Source organism: Schistocerca cancellata, chromosome 5 (assembly GCF_023864275.1).
Source record: "Schistocerca cancellata isolate TAMUIC-IGC-003103 chromosome 5, iqSchCanc2.1, whole genome shotgun sequence".
NCBI lineage: Eukaryota > Metazoa > Arthropoda > Insecta > Orthoptera > Acrididae > Schistocerca > Schistocerca cancellata.
Genome location: NC_064630.1, coordinates 498,112 through 521,543, shown reverse-complemented (window position 1 = coordinate 521,543; position 23,432 = coordinate 498,112).

Sequence of the window (23,432 nt, the reverse complement as noted above, 5' to 3'; positions counted from 1 at the left end):
CGTGCGGCATGGCGAAAAAAGAAACAACCAGTGAAGTGAAGGAGCAGCCTCTTTACAACAAAATTCATCCTTTGACTCTAGCATGGACTGTGATACACGACTTTAAATGTCACTTGCAGGTAACCAGCTGAATTATTTTGGTACTAACTAGATGCAGGCCTATACCTTTCTTACCTTGAATATCCCCGCCTTTCCTACTTTCCTTAATGTGGCTGCTGAACTACCTATTGGTACTGTGTAATTTTACAGAGAGAGACTGATTTAGAAGACGGACGAGGGATAAGCTGGACTTTTGTGACTTTACGTTAATTATTCTTTATCCCCCTTCAGGATCTGGCTGTTCCAAAAACCGCGCGCGTTTTTTGAATAGGATATACTTTATTTATTTCGCAAAACTCCGCAAAACTTCTGTTAGGCGGAAATTTTAATAGTGTTTTGCGTCCTGTATATCAGACCCCCAGTTTTAATTTCAGTGCGAACCTAGAAGGTTCGGTGCGCTCTGCGCAAATACGCTATGCACGGATTTGTCACTATTCCACTCTCGTCGGATATACGCAGTTTACAGCTACTTCCAACAGCAAACTCGATCGTTTTTATCTTTCCGAACTTTTATGTGGACAACTGTCAGCGATAGACGTGATACCCGCTTGTTTCACTGATGACGGTGCCGTAGCTGTAATCTTAGATCATGTGCCTCAACCAGTAAAACTGTTTTGCAGTAAACACATGGTGTGTCGTGGGGCGATCACTCTGTTTTTTTAAAATAATTGAAAAGCCACGATCGCTTCAATATCGTTTACTAGATGACCGGTTTCAGCACTCTGAAGGTGCCATCGTCGGATCTGAAACGTGGATTAACATTTATAAAACCATATGGACATCGTGGCACATGAGGCAGACCATCATTAAAGTAAAACTGCATCGCCTCCCCTGGATGTTGAACACATCTTCACTCGAGGTTATCGTTCGAGTGGTTTGGACCCGAAGCTTGGGTTCGCAGAAGGGTGGGAACACGTTACAGACTCAGGGATATCCGGTAAGTCCGTCGATATAGTATAGAGCTACGGAAATGGTCTGTCCTCATGTGATTCTGAAGAGGTGTTCTCGGGGGCACATCGGAGTGGTTGCTGGACGCTTTCGAATCTCGAATAGCAGCTGACATGTTATCATCTGGTCTGAACTCGCGGAGGAGAAAGGACTCTTCCGGCGGAACTTTTCCAGCGCCGCGCGGGGTGCTTAAGCGGTCTGGGGCGCCTTGCCACGGTCCGCGCTGCTTCGAGTCCTCGCTCGGGCATGGGTGTGTGTGTGTCACCCTTAGCGTAAGTTAGTCTAAGTTAGACTAAGTAGTGTGTAAGCTTAGCGACCGATGACCTCAGCAGTTTGGTCCCATAAGACCTTACCACAAATTAAAAAAAATTTCAGCAGAACGGAGATGGGAAGAGGAATCGTCTCACTCCTCGTCGACCTGAGTCCGTCTACGTTTGTTTTTAGGTGGACACGGTGGTGGCGCGGAAGCTACAGTGGCGAAGTCGCTACGCGAAGTTAACGGCAGAAATGCACTGGGACCGTCGAGCGATGACTCGTGTTGCCCCTCAGAAACTTGGTTAGGCACAATGGCACTCCACTAAAGTTAGCCTTTTACGATGTTCATCTACACCTACATCAAACACCATAAGCCACCTAATGGTGTGTGGCGGGGAGTACTTTTTGTATTACTAATGGGCCCTCCTACCCTGTTCTATTCGCGAAAGCACATGGGAAGAGTGATTGTCGGTAAGCCTCTGCATTGGCTCTAATTTCTCGAATTTTCTTCTCGTGGCCAATACGCGAGACATATGTGGCGGGACGCTTCCCGCAAAGCGCACTCTCGAAATTTCAATAGTAAGTGTCTCTCTGTGTGACGCACGACGCCTCTCTTGTAACGTCCGCCGGTGGAGTCTGCCGGGCACCGCCGTGACGCCCTCGCGCCGGCCACACGATCCCGTGGCGAGGCGCGCCGCTCTCCGCTGGATCTGGTCCGTCTCTTGTATCGCTCCTTTCTGGTAGGGATCCCACACAGAAGAGCAATACTCAAGAATCGGTCGAAGAAGCGTCTTTTAAGCCACTTCCTTCGTGAGTAAGCTACATTTCCTTAAGATTCTTCCGATGAATCTGAGTCTGGTATTTGTTTTATGTGGTCATTCAAAAAAAAAAAAAAAATGGTTCAAATGGCTCTGAGCACTATGGGACTTAACATCTGAGGTCATCAGTCCTCTATAACGTAGAACTACTTAAACCTAACTAACCTAAGGACATCATACACATCCGTGCCCGAGGCAGGATTCGAACCTGCGACCGTAGCGGTCGCGCGGTTCCAGACTGAAGCGCCTAGAACCGCTCGGCCACTCCGGCCGGCTGTGGTCATTCCACTTAAGGTCGCTCTGGATAGTTACGGCAGATACTGTATCCAGCCGTTTGTCATCAATAGTATAGTTGTACAGTAGTAGGTTTCTTCCGTATGTACGCGCAATTTTTTTTTTTTTTAGTCACCAGTCTACTGAATGGTTTGAAGCGGCCCGCCACAAATTCCTTTCCTGTGCTAACCTCTTCATCTCAGAGTAGCACTTGACTTGCAACCTACGTCCTCAATTATTTGCTTGACTTATTCCAATCTCTGTCTTCCTCTACAGTTTTTGCCATCTACAGCTCCCTCTAGTACCATGGAAGTCATTCCCTCATCTCTTAGCAGATGTCCTATCATCCTGTCTCTTCTCCTTATCAGTGTTTTCCACATATTCCTTTCCTCTCCGATTCTGCGTAGAACCTCCTCATTCCTTACCTTATCAGTCCACCTAATTTTCAACATTCGTCTGTAGCACCACATCTCAAATGCTTCGATTCTCTTCTGTTCCGGTTTTCCCACAGTCCATGTTTCACTACCATACTCCAGACGTACATCCTCAGAAATTTCTTCCTCAAATTAATGCCGGTGTTTGATATTAGTAGACTTCTCTTGGCCAGAAATGCCTTTTTTGCCATAGCGAGTCTGCCTTTGATGTCCTCCTTGCCCTGTCCGTCATTGGTTATTTTACTGCCTAGGTAGCAGAATTCCTTAACTTCATTGACTTCGTGACCATCAATCCTTATGTTAAGTTTCTCGGTGTTCTCATTTCTATTACTTCTCATTACCTTCGTCTTTCTCCGATTTACTCTCGAACTATACTGTGTACTCATTAGACTGTTCATTCCGTTCAGCAGATCATTTAATTCTTCTTCACTTTCACTCACGATAGCAATGTCATCAGCGAATCGTATCATTGATATCCTTTCACCTTGTATTTTAATTCCACTCCTGAACCTTTCTTTTATTTCCATCATTGCTTCCTCGATGTACAGATTGAAGAGTAGGGGCGAAAGGCTACAGCCTTGTCTTACACCCTTCTTAATACGAGCACTTCGTTCTTGATCGTCCACTCTTATTATTCCCTCTTGGTTGTTGTACATATTGTATATGACCCGTCCCTCCCTATAGCTTACCCCTACTTTTTTCAGAATCTCGAACAGCTTGCACCATTTTATATTGTCGAACGCTTTTTCCAGGTCGACAAATCCCATGAAAGTATCTTGATTTTTCTTTAGCCTTGCTTCCATTATTAGCCGTAACGTCAGAATTGCCTCTCTCGTCCCTTTACTTTTCCTAAAGCCAAACTGATCTTTACCTAGCGCATTCTCAATTTTCTTTTCAATTCTTCTGTATATTATTCTTGTAAGCAGCTTCGATGCATGAGCTGTTAAGCTGATTGTGCGATAATTCTCGCACTTGTCGGCTCTTGCCGTCTTCGGAATTGTGTGGATGATGCTTTTCCGAAAGTCACATGGTATATCGCCAGATTCATATATTCTACACACCAACGTGAATAGTCGTTTTGTTGCCACTTCCCCCAATGATTTTAGAAATTCTGATGGAATGTTATCTATTCCTTCTGCCTTACTTGACCGTAAGTCCTCCAAAGCTCTTTTAAATTCCGATTCTAATACTGGATCCCCTATCTCTTCTAAATCGACTCCTGTTTCTTCTTCTATCACAGCAGATAAATCTTCACCCTCATAGAGGCTTTCAATGTATTCTTTCCACCTATCTGCTCTCTCCTCTGCATTTAACAGTGGAATTCCCGTTGCACTCTTAATGTTACCACCGTTGCTTTTAATGTCACCAAAGGTTGTTTTGACTTTCCTTTATGCTGAGTCTGTCCTTCCGACAATCATATCTTTTTCGATGTCTTCACATTTTTCCTGCAGCCATTTCGTCTTAGCTTCCCTGCACTTCCTATTTATTTCATTTCTCAGTGACTTGTATTTCTGTATTCCTGATTTTCCCGGAACATGTTTTTACTTCCTCCTTTCATCAATCAACTGAAGTATTTCTTCTGTTACCCATGGTTTCTTCGCAGCTACCTTCTTTGCACCTATGTTTTCCTTCCCAACTTCTGTTATGGCCCTTTTTAGAGATGTCCATTCCTCTTCAACTGTACTGCCTACTGCGCTATTCCTTACTGCTGTATCTATAGCGTTAGAGAACTTCAAACGTATCTCGTCATTCCTTAGTACTTCGGTATCCCACTTCTTTGCGTATTGATTCTTGTTACATTTATTTACGTTCAGGGTCAACTGCCAGAGCTTGCACCATTCATCAATTCTCTGGAGGTCATTCCGCAAATCGTTACTATCTTCTGCCATTGCTATTTTGTTATAGACAGTCGCATCATCTGCGAACACCCTTAAAGAGCATCCGATGCTTTCTAATAGATCATATATATATATATATATATATATATATATATATATATATATATATATATATATAATAAATAGAAACGGCCCTGTGACACTTTCTTGGGTACTCTGGAAACTACCTTTACATCTGTCAATTTTCTTCCGTTATGTCCGACGTGTTGAGTTCTCTGTGGAAGGATGTCTTGGACCCAGTCGCAAATCTGCTCTGATATTCGATAAGCTCGTATTTTTTTCACAAAACGGCAGTTTTGGGCGGTATCATACGCCTTCCTGAAGTCGAGGAACATGGCATCAGCTTGAGCTCCGTCGTGTACGGCGCTGTGGATCTCATGGGGGAAAAGAGCTGAGCTGAGATTCGTAGGATCAGTGTTTCCGGAATCCATGTTGATTTTTATAGAGGAGATTTTCATTCTCCAAAAACGTCATAATTCTTGAGCGTAGAACATGCTCCATAATTCTACAACAGGCTGACGTCAACGATATAGGTCAACAACTGTGCGAATCTGTCCTGCGGACCTTCCAGTCCTATGGACCTCCCAGTCGCTAGGTACCCTTCTTTGTTCAGGTGATGTACGAGAAATTAGTGCTAGAAAGGGAGTGAATTATTTAGCATAATCTTTGTGGAATCTTATAAGTATCTCACCTGGTCCTGACGCTTCTCCACCACTAAGCGATTGTAGTTGTACTTCTGTTCCGCAATCGGTTATCCCTTTATCTCCCATTCCGACGTCCGTACGGCGATTGGGGGGACGGACAGTGTTACGACCTTCCGACGTGAAACTGTTCGGAAAACCGAATTCAGTATTCCGGCCTTCACTCTGTTGTCTTCAGTTTCGGTGCCAGCATGGTCAATGAGTGAATAAATAGATGATTTTGACACTGTTATTGATTTTACTTACGACCAAAACCTCTTAGGGTTTTTACTCGAGTCGGTTGACAAAGTTTTATTTTCAAAGTCATTGAACGCTTCTCTCATTGCTCAACTTACGCTCATTTTCGCTTCGTTCAGCATTTGTTTGTCAGCTAAGTTTTTAATTCTCTTGAATCTGGAATGAAGTTCTCTTTGTTTACACGGCTATTACACCATGGTGGGTCTTTCCCATCCCTTAAGACATTACTCAGAACATACTTGTCTAGGGCATATTGCACGATGCCTTTGAATTTTTGTCATTTGTTTGTCCCCATCACCGAATATCTGATGCTGACTGGTCAGATACTCTTAAATTTGTATCTTGTCACTTGCCAACCAAAAATATGTTCATAGTTTCTTAACATTCTTCGTAAGACCGGTTGTCACAGATGCTATCACAGACTTTTGATCGTAAGTGTATTTTAAGATCACGACACGATCTGGGTAATTTATGTGGAGGTGTCCACTCTTATCACATATAAAACAGATCCTTTTTTGTTGTGTATAAATTATATGTACCCAGTATGCATATACTTGCAAATGAGATGAGATATTCCGTTTGACCACCATGTCCACTGATCGAACACCACTATAAATTTGTAAACTGTGTTGAGCGGACCAGCATTCCCAGCGCATATTCCGTATGTAAACTGTGTTGAGCGGACCACCGTTTCCGTCGCATATTCCGTATGTCCCCAAACAGAGGCAGGGCAGTCTTGAGGAAGCTGTCATCAACTTCGGGCACAAGGTTAAACACCTTAACATTCGTATATTCCCCTCCACGTTCGCCAGAGTAGCCATACTCTTGGATCCATCGCGATGAATGTGTTGGCCGTGCTGCAAAAGGAGCCTGTCAACCTGAAGTTGGTCTAGAAATTTAACGTAAAACACACACGATTCAGAATCGAAATAAGCATGTGAGCCTGCTTTGAAGTCGCCTTGACCGTGTCTGCAAGCCAATCATGGATTTCTAACGGACTTGGCTGCACATGCCGTGTGGATTTCTCAAAAATAAAACTGCCAGTACCTGTACGTGGAATGTTCCTGGGAGCCACTGCCGTCATCATGACGCAAGACAACGCCACGTCCGAATTGAGTCACAAACACGAGAGGCTGAGAGACAAACAACGATGCGACGTACCAAGGGCACACACGACACTGAGGGAGAACAGGGGAGCTCTCGCAGCGCTAAAAGAGCGGCGGTAACGGGCAGAACCAGCACCTTCTGATGCACAGGCCTCGCGGCGGAACTGTGACGCCATCAGCGCTAGACTAACGCCTTCTGCCGCTGCAGGACAGCCTGTGCGCTAGAGCCGGTGAACGAGTATTTCTTTCGTGAAACCATAACAAATCCACTGATCGTTAAATTTGCCCTTTACAGAGAAATTGTGCCGCCCTTGTATGATATCGCGCGCAATGTGGCACACTGATTACAACACATAGTGATCTCCTTCTGTTGTGTTTAAAATCGTATGCAAAATCTGACTTACTTGTTAAGAAAAACGTCGCTACAGAAACCTAGATCCATTAGTCAGTAAATGACACTAACGGAGATACTTCGTAACGGTTAACAGACAGGATGACGTAATTATTGTAGTGATCATAAGTTTATTACTGGGACAAAAATGTAATTCACTGCGGCATGAATGGCTCATCAATGATCGCATAGATATTGGAGATATTGTCACAGTGAAAAGTTTAATTACAAACGCTCATTTAACCAATGCAAAAGCGTGAAATAAGACTCATTTGTGGTCTAAATTCAAGAACATAATGTATAAATCTACTCAAAGAACTGGGTATTCTAACCACTGCTTCTAAGTATATTTATTCCTTAATGCAATTTGTTGCAAACAATATGTTTCTACTTCCAACCAATAGCTCAATACATTGTACCAATACTAGGAATAAGAACAATCTACATAAAGACCTAAAATCACTTACCTTGGTCCAATATTCAGGAATACAATTTTCAATAAATTACCAGCAACCATTAAAAAGTTGATTTAAGATAAAGCACAGGTTGAAAAGCTTCTTGGTACGTGTGATTTTTTTTTTTTTAACACGGACTGTTAGAACAGCTGAAGTAAATATGTCTGTTAGATTTAAGCTCTGACAGCTCTTGGCCACAACAGTCAAGAATAGGTAATTTGTGTACGATATATTTAATAAAAGTGTATAATTATGTTTCGCTCTGACTGTGTACATTCTGTAGATATTAGCAGTTTCAGTTTACTGTAAAGTATCTGGATATCTTGACAATCTACTCGCAAAATGATCAGGGAAGTGAGTATTACATTAAAGTGTCCTATGTTTTTATGTTATACGTTCTGACATGTCCCCCACCCATGAGACTCATATCATTTTTGAGTCTACAGTACAAAAACTGAATCTACTCTAACCTTTAACCCACAAAGCAAAATCAGGGATTTTGTAAGTTTGACACTTTTGTCTGTCTCTCTCATCAAAACTCTCAAATATGTAACAGAATATTCTTGATAATGATATGACATCATTGTAAATAGAATATAGGCCTAATTTTATGCACATTCATTTTAAGCACTGCAGCTACACACATCAAGTAGGGAAAAGTAGGAATTAGGAGAGAATGACAAACGTAAATGTTTGTTAACCTGTCACAAAATTTATTCTAAACTACTTTACAGTTGACAGTTTTCTCTTTTTCATTTTACTGCCAATATGGCTGTCATTTTTTAACATAATTATTGAGAAATATATTACATGCTACTTTTACTACAGACTGAGGAATTTTGTCATCAGTGTGATCTACCTGACTACAAGAAAACTCCCTTAGGAAAAAGTCTTCCCTTCTAATTACATCAACAGCTAATCTTATAACTAGATTTCTCTGGGATGTACATCTCATGAAGAAGAGCTCTGTTCTCCAGACACCAAGTTTTTAACAATCAAATAAGAGAAAATAACACCTTTAATGACATTATTACGGCAATACAATCCACCTCTATCTACCTTTCTTATAAGTTAATAGCTTTCATCACTTTCTATTACTGATAATGTTTTATCAAGCACTAAGTATGTTTTACATGTTTCACACCTCTGCTTCTTAAGAACAGCTCTGGCACAGTATCCAGACAAGTATGTGAAAACAGGCAAGTATTCCTGAACAGACTGAACTTGTTCTTCACTGAAATCCATTATGCTCTCGAAGTTTGATGGTGGTGGTAAGGTAATATCATATACACAATCACTTTCAAAAGAATCTAAATCTATGCCAACTACACCAAGAGCAGAGGACGAAATTTTCAAGGAAAGCAGAGTATGAATTCTTAGCTTGGTTTCAATTTCAAATACCTGTCTCAAAGGTACCAAATACTGAGATCCTGCCATTGTTCGATATTTTTCAAATCTTGCTTCTAGAACATCTGTCTGAACCTTACCTGGCAAAAGATATTTAAAATTCAGTTCCTCAGTGCAATACTTGCTCAGTTCTAGAAGGGCAAGAGTGGTATGTGATATGGCCAAATGTGTATGACTGGATAATACAAATGTACTATCAGAAATATGTTTCCATTTATCCAGCCATGATAGAAATCTTTCTAAATATCTGAAATTCTCATTACTTGTGCTCGAGAGTAGTTTCAGCATTGCATCCTTGAAAGGGATATCTTTACCAGGTGAGCTAACATTAACAATGTTCCACCATGTACAAATTAAATTAATGAATTTAGCAGTGCTCTCAAAACTTTCAATATGATGATGTTCCCCCAAGGCTAGCAAACCTTGGACAGTCATCTCTTTGAAAACATTAAGTACAAGTTTGACATTTTGTCACTCCACGTTACTTGGAAAAAGAGACTTTAAATTAAGCTTATTGGCAAATTTTACTATCTGTGTACACTCTATGTCATGAAGTTTTTTAACTGAAGAGAATCTGGCCATACACAGCTGTGTATTTTCTGAATCTGTTTCAAACTGGGGGTACATAATTGTCTGATCAGGATCTTTTTTATTAATCCAATCGTTTCTGACACATTTTATAATGTGAACAGAATCTAAAGCATAAAAAAGAGGATCAGTGTCATCACAGGGGTGTTTGTACACAACTGACAGTTGAGGAGGGGAAGCAAAGAATGACATTGCCCTTCTGTTAACTGAACTGTTGTCACTAACAACACAGACTACCTTAAAACTTATTGCATGCAGTCCGGAAATTGTTTTCTTTATTACAGTGAAAAGTCCTTCACCATTTATATTTTTTCTGGAAGAATGTGGACTACATCTTTATATGAAGACAACAAACTCTGTATCATAAAAACCTGAGCACTAGTTGCCACATTTTTAGAATTGAATGGAGCACCCAAAATGTTACCTCCTGTGAAGTCTAAATAAGGTTTCAAGTGTATTTCATCTAACATTAGTGAAACAACATGATCTGATTCACAAAGAAACTGGAATTTATGTTTTATATACATCAGAAAATTGCCACCTAGCTGCTCAGCTCCTGGGTTTGTTTGAAAATGTGAACAGATTTCATGCAGGGTATTAGAATGAGCACAAGATACTGTGTACTTCTTATAAACTTGTAAGCATGTGGTGATATTGAAAATAGAATACTACAAAATATAATAGAGTCTGTTGAGTATCTGTAATGGCTCTTGTGGACTCCCATTAGATTCAATTGCTCACATATAAATTTTATTTTGTTACTTTCACTCTCTTCAAAATGTTTTACCATATCTTTGAAATAATCAGTAACGAATAGCAAGTGGTCTTTTCCAGTGCTACTATTGTTTTTCCTAGTAAAGTTGTCCAAGTTATCAATAATGCTAATTAAGTAATTTAAATGGTTCATAGTTAAAGGGAACTTTCTTGTACCAAGTTTTGAGATTACACTCTCACCTTCGTATAAAGACATACTCAGGTCAGTAGTCACCACAACAGAACACAAAAGTTTAGGAATACCTTTGACGTCTATTAGAACAAAAGTTATGGAACTTTCTGACTTTATCAGATGCCAGTCATTAGGCAATTTGATACCCACTAAACACTTAACAAAACCATTAAAGTCCACAAAATGTCTTTCCTGTTCATACTGAGCATGAGTTGCTGCACTCGCTGCAATAGCTATTTCTAAGTATCTATTTTCTAGACGCTTTCGTCTCTCATCTCCACTTTCCATCGAACAAGAAGCTGACGAAAGATACTTCGGACAGTTAGGCAGAATGGATGGTATGGCTCCTGTTTTAAGGCGAGGTTTTGGAAGTGGCACAGAATATTTCATCCCTGTGGAACTGTCGAAATATTCACTATGTTTCAGAATGAGGTCTTGAGTGAAGTGGAGCTCGCAGACCTTGAAATAATGAGAAAATCTTTTATCAGCTACATGTAATAATCCCGAGGGGAACTGATGGGATTAGTGTCAGTTATCTTCAGATCAAATCGATTATTGTTCACTCGGTATTTCAGGTTAAAAGGCTAAAGCTATTCTTGCATAAGTAAATCACAACTTTCCAGTGACTCAGTAATGTATGTAATGTAGTTGATCTTCTATAGAAGGGCATCAAATCAATCGAATCCACGTTGTTAATGAACATCTAAAGAGCGTGCTACTTAAATACGTGATTAGTTGCTCCCGCTCTCTAAATTAAAGAACACACACCCTGAGACAATCTAACTGAATTGTAAAGAACCTGAGCTTACCTTCGAATTCTGTGTAACCTGGAAATTTTCACGATGTATTGCAGATATCCATTTCTGCTGTAGTTCAGTGCTTTTTGGAAAAGAAAACACCGCTACTCGTGGCCCATTTTCGTAATTTCCTCTGCAACGTGGAATACAACACTTATACACCATTTCGAACGATTAAATCAAATCTCAGAGTTAAACGGAGATGTAATTTCGACGAATCAATCACTATACTTTGAAAGTAAACGGGACACAAATTTTGTTTTCCGGGTACGTTAGCCAACATAAACACAGAATTTAGAGTTGCTTATAAAGGTAAATCCACACAAATTAAGCACAGCATCTCACGGTGCAGATTTCTTATCACGGTTGGCAGAACCTACCTGGCCGACGCGCCAAGCAGGGAAGTCACCCGGACGCAGTGTTGCCACGCGGACGCAGTGTCTATCGCAGTTGCGCGGACTGTTTCTGGAAGGCTCTCGGCCAGCCCGCCTAGCGCCGCCTGTCCATAGTTGCCGCCCATGTCCTCTTTGCTCGCTACTTTTACATAACTGTACATCTGCACTTAAAATGGCGGATTCATTGCCCATCGAGTGCACGGTGCCTGTTCTTCCGGACATGTCCGAAGCAACAGACACCACATGGAATCCACAGCTGTGATACATATTATGTTAATTTGTAAGTAGGCTGTTTAGATTTTTATATGGGTAATGCCACGAAGCGCTCTGTATGAAAATCACTGGCTGTGCTGTGTGCAGTCTGTGGCTAGTTTGCATTGTTGTCTGCCATTGTTGTCATGAACTGCTATAGCTGGATGTTAACAGCGCGTAGCGTTGCGCAGTTGGAGGTGAGCCGCCAGCAGTGGTGGATGTGGGGAGAGAGATGGCGGAGTTTTGAAAAATGTCATGAACTGCTGTATATATTATGAATCTTGAGGTAAATACATTGTTTGTTCTCTATTAGAATCTTTCATTTGCTAAGACTATCAGTAGTTAGTGCCTTCCGTAGTTTGTATCTTTTATTTAGCTGGCAGTAGTGGCACTCGCTGTATTGCAGTAGTTCGAGCAACGAAGATTTTTGTGAGGTAAGTGATTTGTGAAAGGTATAGTTTAATGTTTGTCAGGGCCATTCTTTTGCAGGGATTTTTGATAGTCAGATTGCGTTGCGCTAAAATTATTGTGTGCCAGGTTAAGCACAGTCTTGTATAAATGGTTCTAAAGGGGACGTTCCATGTATAAATGGTTCTAAGGGGACGTTTCAAATTGAAGGTGGAGGGAAGAGAAAGGAAATCAAAGGACTTGATGCGGAATTAGCGGCGATATGTGAAAATATGTGCTGGCCCGGGATTTTAAACCGGGACCTCCTGCTTACTAGGCAGTTCCATTAACCACTGCTCCATCTGGACGCAGTGTTTATGACAGCTGCGCAGACGTCTCGGCCTCACGCATTCCCACCTAGTGCCGCCTGCCCACAGTCCCCGCCCGCGTCCTCCGTGCTCGCTGCTCTGAGATTCCCACGGGAGGTCAGATGCAGTCGAGCATCCACACTGAAGGTGTTGGATTGACTGCACACTGACACCAATAAATTACGTGGATGGATGGCGTTTGTTCTTTCAGACATGTCTGACACACCCATAACGTATCAGTCGTCTACACGAAGCTGTTGCAATAGTCCATGCACTTGGACAGTTAGAACATCCATTTTAACATCCGCCAGGTCCAATTTAGACCGTATAGCCATATAATTTTTGCATTTGCTCGAAATGGTTTCCAGCGCTTCCATGACACTTTCTTCAGTATGCCTCTTACTCTCAGAGTATTACTTCTACGAGGAGTGTTCAATAAGTAATGCAACACATTTTTTCTCGCCCAATTTCAGTTGAAAAAATGCGAAATTCGTTGAGAGATAACGTGGAAAATTCTCGTTTCAGCCCCCACAGTTTCATGAAGTTCCAATACGTGGCGGTATTATATGTAACCTCCAAAAAGTCGTCTGTAATGGACGTGCATTTCAAGCAGAAAGCTGTTGCTGAGTTTCTTCTGGCGAAAAACCAGAGCAACGTAAATATTCAGAAGCGCTTGTGGGATGTCTATGAAGACCTGGGAGATAAAAAAAAAGCATGACGAGTCGTTGGGCAAGGCGTGTGTCACAAGGTCGTGCAGAACCTGTCCGATCTCCCGTGTGCCGGCCCGCCGCATACAGCTGTCTCTCCTGCAGTGTTGGAATGTGCCGACAGTCTCATTTGAAGTGACCAACAGACCACAGTCAAACACCTCACTGCACCACTGGACGTCTCTGTTCGTAATGCTGATACCCTCGCCCACCAGTTGGGGTATACAAAGGTGTAAGCCCACTGTGTTCCTTACTGCCATAGAAGACCATATATAGCAACGAAGGACTATCTGTGTGGAGGTGCTTGCATGTTAAGAGGCTGATCGTGGCAACTTTTGTTCAATATTGTCGCAGGTGATGAAACATGGGTTCACCACTTCGAACTGCAAACAAAACAGCATTCGATGGAGTGGTGGCACTGACGAAAAAGTTCACAGCCGCGCCCTCAGCTGGTAAACCCATGGCGAGGGTCTTCTGGGAGGGGGGAGTGGGGGGGGGGTAATCGATTTGATATGTTCACTTGTGGAGCAACGACAACTCTCTAGTGGATTGTGCAAACCCTCAAGAAACTGACCTTCCGACTTCCGTCTATTTGCCCCAGTGAGGGACGCACTCCACAGGAAACAGTAGGTATGTGGATGCCGGGGAGGTTACTGACGCAGCGAGGCGTTGGCTGTGACGTCGACCAGCAGAGCGGTGCTGTGCGGGCACACAAGCCCTCCTAGAAGGCTGTCACGTTTAACGGAGATTATGTCCAAAAATGAGCTTTCGTAGCCAAAGAGTGAGGAACAATATGATGTGTTGGATTCCTAAATAAAGCCACCCTGCTATTACAAAAAAATGTCTTGCAATACAGGTAGACTAGTACACTCCTGGAAATGGAAAAAAGAACACATTGACACCGGTGTGTCAGACCCACCATACTTCCTCCGGACACTGCGAGAGGCTGTACAAGCAATGATCACACGCACGGCACAGCGGACACACCAGGAACCGCGGTGTTGGCCGTCGAATGGCGCTAGCTGCGCAGCATTTGTGCACCGCCGCCGTCAGTGTCAGCCACTTTGCCGTGGCATACGGAGCTCCATCGCAGTCTTTAACACTGGTAGCATGCCGCGACAGCGTGGACGTGAACCGTATGTGCAGTTGACGAACTTTGAGCGAGGGCGTATAGTGGGCATGCGGGAGGCCGGGTGGACGTACCGCGAATTGCTCAACACGTGGGGCGTGAGGTCTCCACAGTACATCGATGTTGTCGCCAGTGGTCGGCGGAAGGTGCACGTGCCCGTCGACCTGGGACCGGACCGCAGCGACGCACGGATGCACGCCAAGACCGTAGGATCCTACGCAGTGCCGTAGGGGACCGCACCGCCACTTCCCAGCAAATTAGGGACACTGTTGCTCCTGGGGTATCGGCGAGGACCATTCGCAACCGTCTCCATGAAGCTGGGCTACGGTCCCGCACACCGTTAGGCCGTCTTCCGCTCACATCCCAACATCGTGCAGCCCGCCTCCAGTGGTGTCGCGACAGGCGCGAATGGAGGGACGAATGGGGACGTGTCGTCTTCAGCGATGAGAGTCGCTTCTGCCTTGGTGCCAATGATGGTCGTATGCGTGTTTGGCGCCGTGCAGGTGAGCGCCACAATCAGGACTGCATACGACCGAGGCACACAGGGCCAACACCTGGCATCATGGTGTGGGGAGCGATCTCCTACACTGGCCGTACACCACTGGTGATCGTCGAGGGGACACTGAATAGTGCACGGTACATCCAAACCGTCATCGAACCCATCGTTCTACCATTCCTAGACCGGCAAGGGAACTTGCTGTTCCAACAGGGCAATGCACGTCCGCATGTATCCCGTGCCACCCAACGTGCTCTAGAAGGTGTAAGTCAACTACCCTGGCCAGCAAGATCTCCGGATCTGTCCCCCATTGAGTATGTTTGGGACTGGATGAAGCGTCGTCTCACGCGGTCTGCACGTCCAGCGCGAACGCTGGTCCAACTGAGGCGCCAGGTGGAAATGGCATGGCAAGCCATTCCACAGGACTACATCCAGCATCTCTACGATCGTCTCCATGGGAGAATAGCAGCCTGCATTGCTGCGAAAGGTGGATATACACTGTACTAGTGCCGACATTGTGCATGCTCTGTTGCCTGTGTCTGTGTGCCTGTGGTTCTGTCAGTGTGATCATGTGATGTATCTGACCCCAGGAATGTGTCAATAAAGTTTCCCCTTCCTGGGACAATGAATTCACGGTGTTCTTATTTCAATTTCCAGGAGTGTATGTGTAGGAGATATGGTAGTTTCATCTCGACACTGCGTCTCTAAGATGTATCACCTTTCCTCTATTAATGCTCACATATGTGGTGTCATCTCTCTCTTATATTTAGTACTTACATTAAAGCCTCACAGACTCTGTCGCAAATTTCTATCGTGTCCTCTGAACACTGCGTTTTGTATGTGTAGGTCAGCCTTTTCTGACATGCTTTAATTGGATTCTGATATTGTAGAACATTGTAAAGCACTTGTTAATGGATGATACTCTGTGACACAGCGTTAACAACAGTATCCCGGAGGGATGAAATCGCGTTTTCTAATCCTGTAGAAGAATTTCTATATCGACAAACGGTAGTATTATGCAGACTCTTGTCCAACAGTTCGAAGTCACGAAACTACAAAAAAAAAAAAAAAAAAATGGTTCAAATGGCTCTGAGCACTATGGACTTACACATCTGAGGTCATCAGTCCCATAGAACTTAGAACTACTTAAACCTAACTAATATAAGGACATCACACACATCCATGCCCGAGGCAGGATTCGAACCTGCGACCGTAGCGGTCGCGCGGTTCCAGACTGAAGCGCACAGATCCGTTCGGTCACATTGGCCGGCACCAAACTACATTAGGGTTTCTTAACGTTCATCAGTTTTTTCGAAGAAAGTAGTAAGATCACAATGTATTCGTATTAAATGTTGATCTAAGTGTGCTTGATGTAGCAAAAAAAGATTGTTGTATTTCAACAATAGAGCTTTTTGAAAATGTATGTGGTGGTTATGTTTAACGACCATTTGTTTTGTTAAAGTGGTTAACTTACATGTTAACTATATGGAAACCGATTACACAGACTCCAACGCTATTTACGGTTCGTTAGCCAACATACCAAATTTATGAACTGCCCTGACTAAAAGAGAAGAGATTGTTAATCTACAGTTAATAATGACAGTGTTTAGCCCCACACAAAGCAACGTTAAAAGAGTTAAAACAAGTGACAGATACAAATCCTACGACTGAAGTGGGATCAAAAACTGGTCCTTCTGATCCTTATCTAACGCTTCCTAGCTACTATAGCTGGAAGCTATTAATAGCTACAAATCAATCTGATCTGTATGCTGCCATCACAGAACTAATGTAGAACTGTCTTACAGCTTCGCAGGATAACGGTCACATTGCAATGCGAATACATTGTGCTTATCAGGTGGTATGTGGTGCAGAAGCAGCTGTCGGGCTAGTGGTAGAGGTATACTCGCAGCCTTCAGCAGCACTCGCTCTCGATTTGCATTGTGGTGACAGCCTCATATCTGCACATCGATGGGTGTTACGAAAACGTTGCTACACACACGTGAAAGATGGGGAGCTGAGCAGACGCAAGTTGCTTATTGTAATATGCAAGTATGATGGGGGTACTCTCCAGCACACACCGTGCAGTGGCACCAGATTCTCGGTACAGTTCACACTAGCAGCATCTGCGAAGAGCTTTATGGAGCACACGCACTATGTTATCTACTGTAAATACACAAATCAAAAAAAAGTTTTGCGTCACCTCGGCTCCAACACTCCCAGAACCTGTACAGAAAATTGAAATAGAGAGCAACATAAAAATCATTTCCGCCCTTCTTATTGCTCATGAAAACCAACAATTGCATGTTGTACCACAATACAGAGAGACCTTCAGAGGTGGTGGTCCAGATTGCTGTACATGCCGGTAGCTCTAATACCCAGTAGCACGTCCTCTTGCATTGATGCATGCCTGTATTCCTCGTGGCATACTATCCATAACTTCATGAACGCACTGTTGGTCCTGACTGTCCCACTCCTCATTGGCAATTCGGCGTAGATCCCTCAGAGTGGTTGGTGGATCACATCATACATAAACAAAAAAAATGTTCAAATGTGTGTGAAATCTTATGGGACTTAACTGCTAAGGTCATCAGTCCCTAAGCTTACACACTACTCAACCTAAATTATCCTAAGGACAAACACACACACCCATGCCCGACGGAGGATCGAACCTCCGACGTGACCAGCCGCTCAGTCCAGGACTGCAGCGCCCTAGACAGCTCGGCTAATCCCACGCGGCATATATAAACAGCCCTTTTCAAACTATCCCATGCATTATCAAAATATCCACGGGTGTGCTGCCGGTCTATAGTGTCCAACGGGCACAATATTTCGGCGATCATACATGTCGCCATCATCAGGTGAACTGACGGACTGAGCTCCTGTGAACGTGCCGGCACGGAGATCCGTACGCTATGGCTGCTCAGAGGGAACTGGGTTCGGTCGCGGCGGCGGCCGATTTAAATACCCTCCGCCCGATGCGCGCTCCCTCCGCCGTCCGCGCCCCGCACCACGGTCGCGCGGTGGAACAGATTGCGACGGCGTCTGAGATGCCGTCGGTGTGATGGCTCTGTCCGCCGTGGTCGTCACAACTATACGTTTGCTCGATTTACTCTCGATTAACCCAATCGCTGGTTCCTAAGCCTTGCTAAGATTATAGCCACAGTCGCGGTTTATGAGGTCGTCATTGGTGCGAATTTCGATGGCCTCTCTAACAACGCTGCCCCAGTATCTCGACGTCTGTACCAGAATCCTCGTGCGGTCATACTCCATGGCGTGATTTTCCGACAAACAATGTTCAGCGACCGCCGATTGCTCGGATACATCAGTCGAGTGTGCCTCTGGTGTTCACGGCATCGATCCTCGACGGTACGCATCGTCTGACCAATATACGACTTGCCACATTGACACGGAATCTGGTACACGCCGGCCTTCCTCAAACCGAGGTCATCTTTGGCGCTCCCCACCAGTGCACGAGTTTTATTTGGAGGACAAAACACAGTTCCGACCTGGTGTTTCTTCAGAATGCGGGCGATTTTCCCCGAGAGTGCGCCTGTGTATGGGATAAATGCATCCATAGTGGAGACTGAAACGGAGGGTAAATTACCTTTCCTTGACGTCTTGGTCAAGAGAAGGGCTGACAGCACCCTAGGTCATGGGGTGTATCGGAAGACAACGCACACTGATCTGTATTTGCACGCAGACAGCGTGCACCCTTCACAGAGGAACGGGGTACTTAAAACTCTAATACATAGGGCGCGCACTATCTCTGACGCAGAGAGTCTACCCCAGGAATTGGAATACCTGAGAACTGTATTTCGAAAGAATGGGTACTCAGAGTGGCAGATTCAACGTGCTCTCCGCCCAACCACTGCAGCACAACCTGTTGAGATGGATGCAGTCACGAGGGAGGACTCGCTTCCCACGCCCGGGTTCCCGGGTTCGATTCCCGGCGGGTTCAGGGATTTTCTCTGCCTCGTGATGACTGGGTGTTGTGTGCTGTCCTTAGGTTAGTTAGGTTTAAGTAGTTCTAAGTTCTAGGGGACTGATGACCATAGATGTTAAGTCCCATAGTGCTCAGAGCCATTTGAACCCTTTTTGAACGAGGGAGGAGGTAGGCACTACATTTATTCCATACACAGGCGCACTCTCGGCGAAAATCGCCCGCATTCTGAAGAAACACCAGGTCGGAACTGTGTTTTGTCCTCCAAATAAAACTCGTGCACTGGTGGGGAGCGCCAAAGATGACCTCGGTTTGAGGAAGGCCGGCGTGTACCAGATTCCGTGTCAATGTGGCAAGTCGTATATTGGTCAGACGATGCGTACCGTCGAGAATCGATGCCGTGAACACCAGAGGCACACTCGACTGATGTATCCGAGCAATTCGGCGGTCGCTGAACATTGTTTGTCGGAAAATCACGCCATGGAGTATGACCGCACGAGGATTCTGGTGCAGACGTTAAGATACTGGGACAGCGTTGTTAGAGAGGCCATCGAAATTCGCACCAATGACGACCTCATAAACCGCGACTGTGGCTATAATCTTAGCAAGGCTTGGAAACCAGCGATTGGGTTAATCGAGAGTAAATCGAGCAAACGTATAGTTGTGACGACCACGGCGGACAGAGCCATCACACCGACGTCATCTCAGACGCCGTCGCAATCTGTTCCACCGCGCGACCGTGGTGCGGGGCGCGGACGGCGGAGGGAGCGCGCATCGGGCGGAGGGTATTTAAATCGGCCGCCGCCGCGACCGAACCCAGTTCCCTCTGAGCAGCCATAGCGTACGGATCTCCGTGCCGGCACGTTCACAGGAGCTCAGTCCGTCAGTTCACCTGATGATGGCGACATGTATGATCGCCGAAATATTGTGCCCGTTGGACACTATAGACCGGCAGCACACCTGTGGATATTTTGATTATCAAATACGCCGGGAGAAAAGAATCATATCCCATGCATGTTTGATACGGTTCATGTCTGGAGAACATGCTTGCCACTCTAGTCGAGCGACGTTGCTATCATGAAGGAAGATATAAATTGTCGTCCATGAAGACGAATGCCTCGTCAAAATGCTGCCGATATGGTTGCACTTTAGATCGGAAGATGGCATTCACGTATCATACAGCCATTACAGCGCCTTCCATGACCACCAGCGGCGTACCACTGCCCCACATTATGCCAACCCAAAACAGCAGGGAACCTCCAGCCTGCTGCACTCGCTGGACAGTGCGTCTAAGGTGATCAGCCTGACCGAGTTGCTTCCGAACCCGTCTCTGACTATTGTCTGGTTGAAGGCATATGCGACACTCATTGGTAAAGAGAACGTGATGCCAATCCTGAGTGGTCCATTTGGCATGTTGGGCCCATCCGTACCGCACTGCATGGTGTCGTGGTTGCAAAGATGGACGTCGGGAGTGAAGTTGCGCATCATGCAGCCTATTGCGCACAGTTTGAGTCGTAACACTAGTCCTGTGGCTGCACGAAAAGCATTATTCAACATGGTGGCGTTGCTGTCAGGGTTCCTCTGGGCCATAAACCGTAGGTAGCGGTCATCCACTGCAGTAGTAGCCCTCGGGTAGCCTGAGGAGGCATGTTGTCGACATGTCCGAACAACATCGCTTTGGTTCACTCCGAGAAGTCTGGACACTTCCCTTGTTGAGAGCCCTTCCTTGCACAAAGTAACAATGCGGACGTGATCGAACCGCGGTATTGACCGTATAGGCATGGTTGAATTACAGACAACACAAGCCATGTACCTCCTTCCTGGTGGAATGACTGGAACTGATCAGCTGTCGGATCCCCTCAATCTAATAGGCGCTGCTCATGCATGGTTGTTTACATCTTTGGGCGGATTTAGTGACATCTCTGGACAGTCAAAGGGACTGTGTCTGTGATACAATGTCCACAGTCAACGTCTATCTTCAGGAGTTCTGAGAACCAGGGAAGATGCGAAACTTGTTTTGACGCGTGTAATATATGGAGTGCAGATGTGGATTGGGTAGGGGTATAATTCTCCCAGAAGCCATCAGTACACATCGACAGTCAATCAATGATACCTGTGCAGGATCACAATCATCGAAAATCTACATCTACATGTACATTTATACTCCGCAAGCCACCCAACGGTGTGTGGCGGAGGGCACTTTACGTGCCACTGTCATTACCTCCATTTCCTGTTCCAGTCGCGTATGGTTCGCGGGAAGAACGACTGTCTGAAAGCCTCCGTGCGCGCTCTAATCTCTCTGATTTTACATTCGTGATCTCCTCGGGAGGTATAAGTAGGGAGAAGCAATATATTCGATACCTCATCCAGAAACGCACCCTCTCGAAACCTGGCGAGCAAGCTACACCGCGATGCAGAGCGCCTGTCTTGCAGAGTCTGCCACTTGAGTTTGTTAAACATCTCCGTAACGCTGTCACGCTTACCAAATAACCCTTTGACGAAACGCGCCGCTCTTCTTTGGATCTTCTCTATCTCCTCCGTCAACCCGATCTGGTACGGATCCCACACTGATGAGCAATACTCAAGTATAGATCGAACGAGTGTTTTGTAAGCCACCTCCTTTGTTGATGAACTACATTTTCTAAGGACTCTCCCAATGAATCTCAACCTGGTACCCGCTTTACCAACAATTAATTTTATATGATCATTCCACTTCAAATCGTTCCGCACGCATACTCCCAGATATTTCACAGAAGTAACTGCTACCAGTGTTTGTTCCGCTATCATATAATCATACAATAAAGGATCCTTCTTTCTATGTATTCGCAAATCATTACATTTGTCTATGTTAAGCGTCAGTTGCCACTCCCTGCACCAAGTGCCTATCCGCTGCAGATCTTCCTGCATTTCGCTACAATTTTCTAATGCTGCAACTTCTCTGTATACTACAGCATCATCCGCGAAAAGCCGCATGGAACTTCCGAGACTATCTACTAGCTCATTTATATATATAGTGAAAAGCAATGGTCACATAACACTCCCCTGTGGCACGCCAGATGTTACTTTAACGTCTGTAGACGTCTCTCCATTGATAACAACATGCTGTGTTCTGTTGGCTAAAAACTCTTCAATCTAGCCACACATCTGGTCTGATATTCCGTAGGCTCTTACTTTGTTTATCAGGCGACAGTGCGGAACTGTATCGAACGCCTTCCGGAAGTCAAGAAAAATAGCATCTACCTGGGAGCCTGTATCTAATATTTTCTGGGTCTCATGAACAAATAAAGTGAGTTGGGTCCCACACCATCGCTGTTTCCGGAATCCATGTTGATTCCTACATAGTAGATTCTGGGTTTCCAAAAACGACATGATACTCGAGCAAAAAACATGTTCTAAAATTCTACAACAGATCGACGTCAGAGATATAGGTCTATAGTTTTGCGCATCTGCTCGACGACCCTTCTTGAAGACTGGGACTACCTGTGCTCTTTTCCAATAATTTGGGACCTTCCGTTCCTCTAGAGACTTGCGGTACACGGCTGTTAGAAGGGAGGCAAGTTCTTTCGCGTACTCTGTGTAGAATCGAATTGGTATCCCGTCAGGTCCAGTGGACTTTCCTCTGTTGAGTGATTCCAGTTGCTTTTCTATTCCATGGACACTTATTTCGATGTCAGCCATTTTTTCGTTTGTGCGACGATTTAGAGAAGGAACTGCAGTGCGGTCTTCCTCTGTGAAACAGCTTTGGAAACTTTGTTGTTGTACCACGGTGGGTTTTTCCCGTCCCTCACAGTTTTACTCGGCACGTACCTGTCTAAAACGCATTTTACGATTGCCTTGAACTTTTTCCATAAACACTCAACATTGTCAGTGTCGGAACAGAAATTTTCGTTTTGATCTGTTAGGTAGTCTGAAATCTGCCTTCTATTATTCTTCCTAAACAGATAAACCTTCCTCCCTTTTTTTATATTCCTATTAACTTCCATATTCAGGGATGCTGCAACGGCCTTATGATCACTGATTCCCTGTTCTGCACTTACAGAGTCGAAAAGTTCGGGTCTGTTTGTTATCAGTAGGTCCAAGATGTTATCTCCACGAGTCGGTTCTCTGTTTAATTGCTCGAGGTAATTTTCGGATAGTGCACTCAGTATAATGTCACTCGATGCTCTGTCTCTACCACCCGTCCTAAACATCTGAGTGTCCCAGTCTATATCTGGTAAATTGAAATCTCCACCTAAGACTATAACATGCTGAGAAAATTTATGTGCAATGTATTCCAAATTTTCTCTAAGTTGTTCTGCCACTAATGCTGCTGACTCGGGAGGTCGGTAAAAGGAGCCAATTATTAACCTAGCTCGGTTGTTGATGTAACCTCCACCCATAATAAATCACAGAAACTATCCACTTC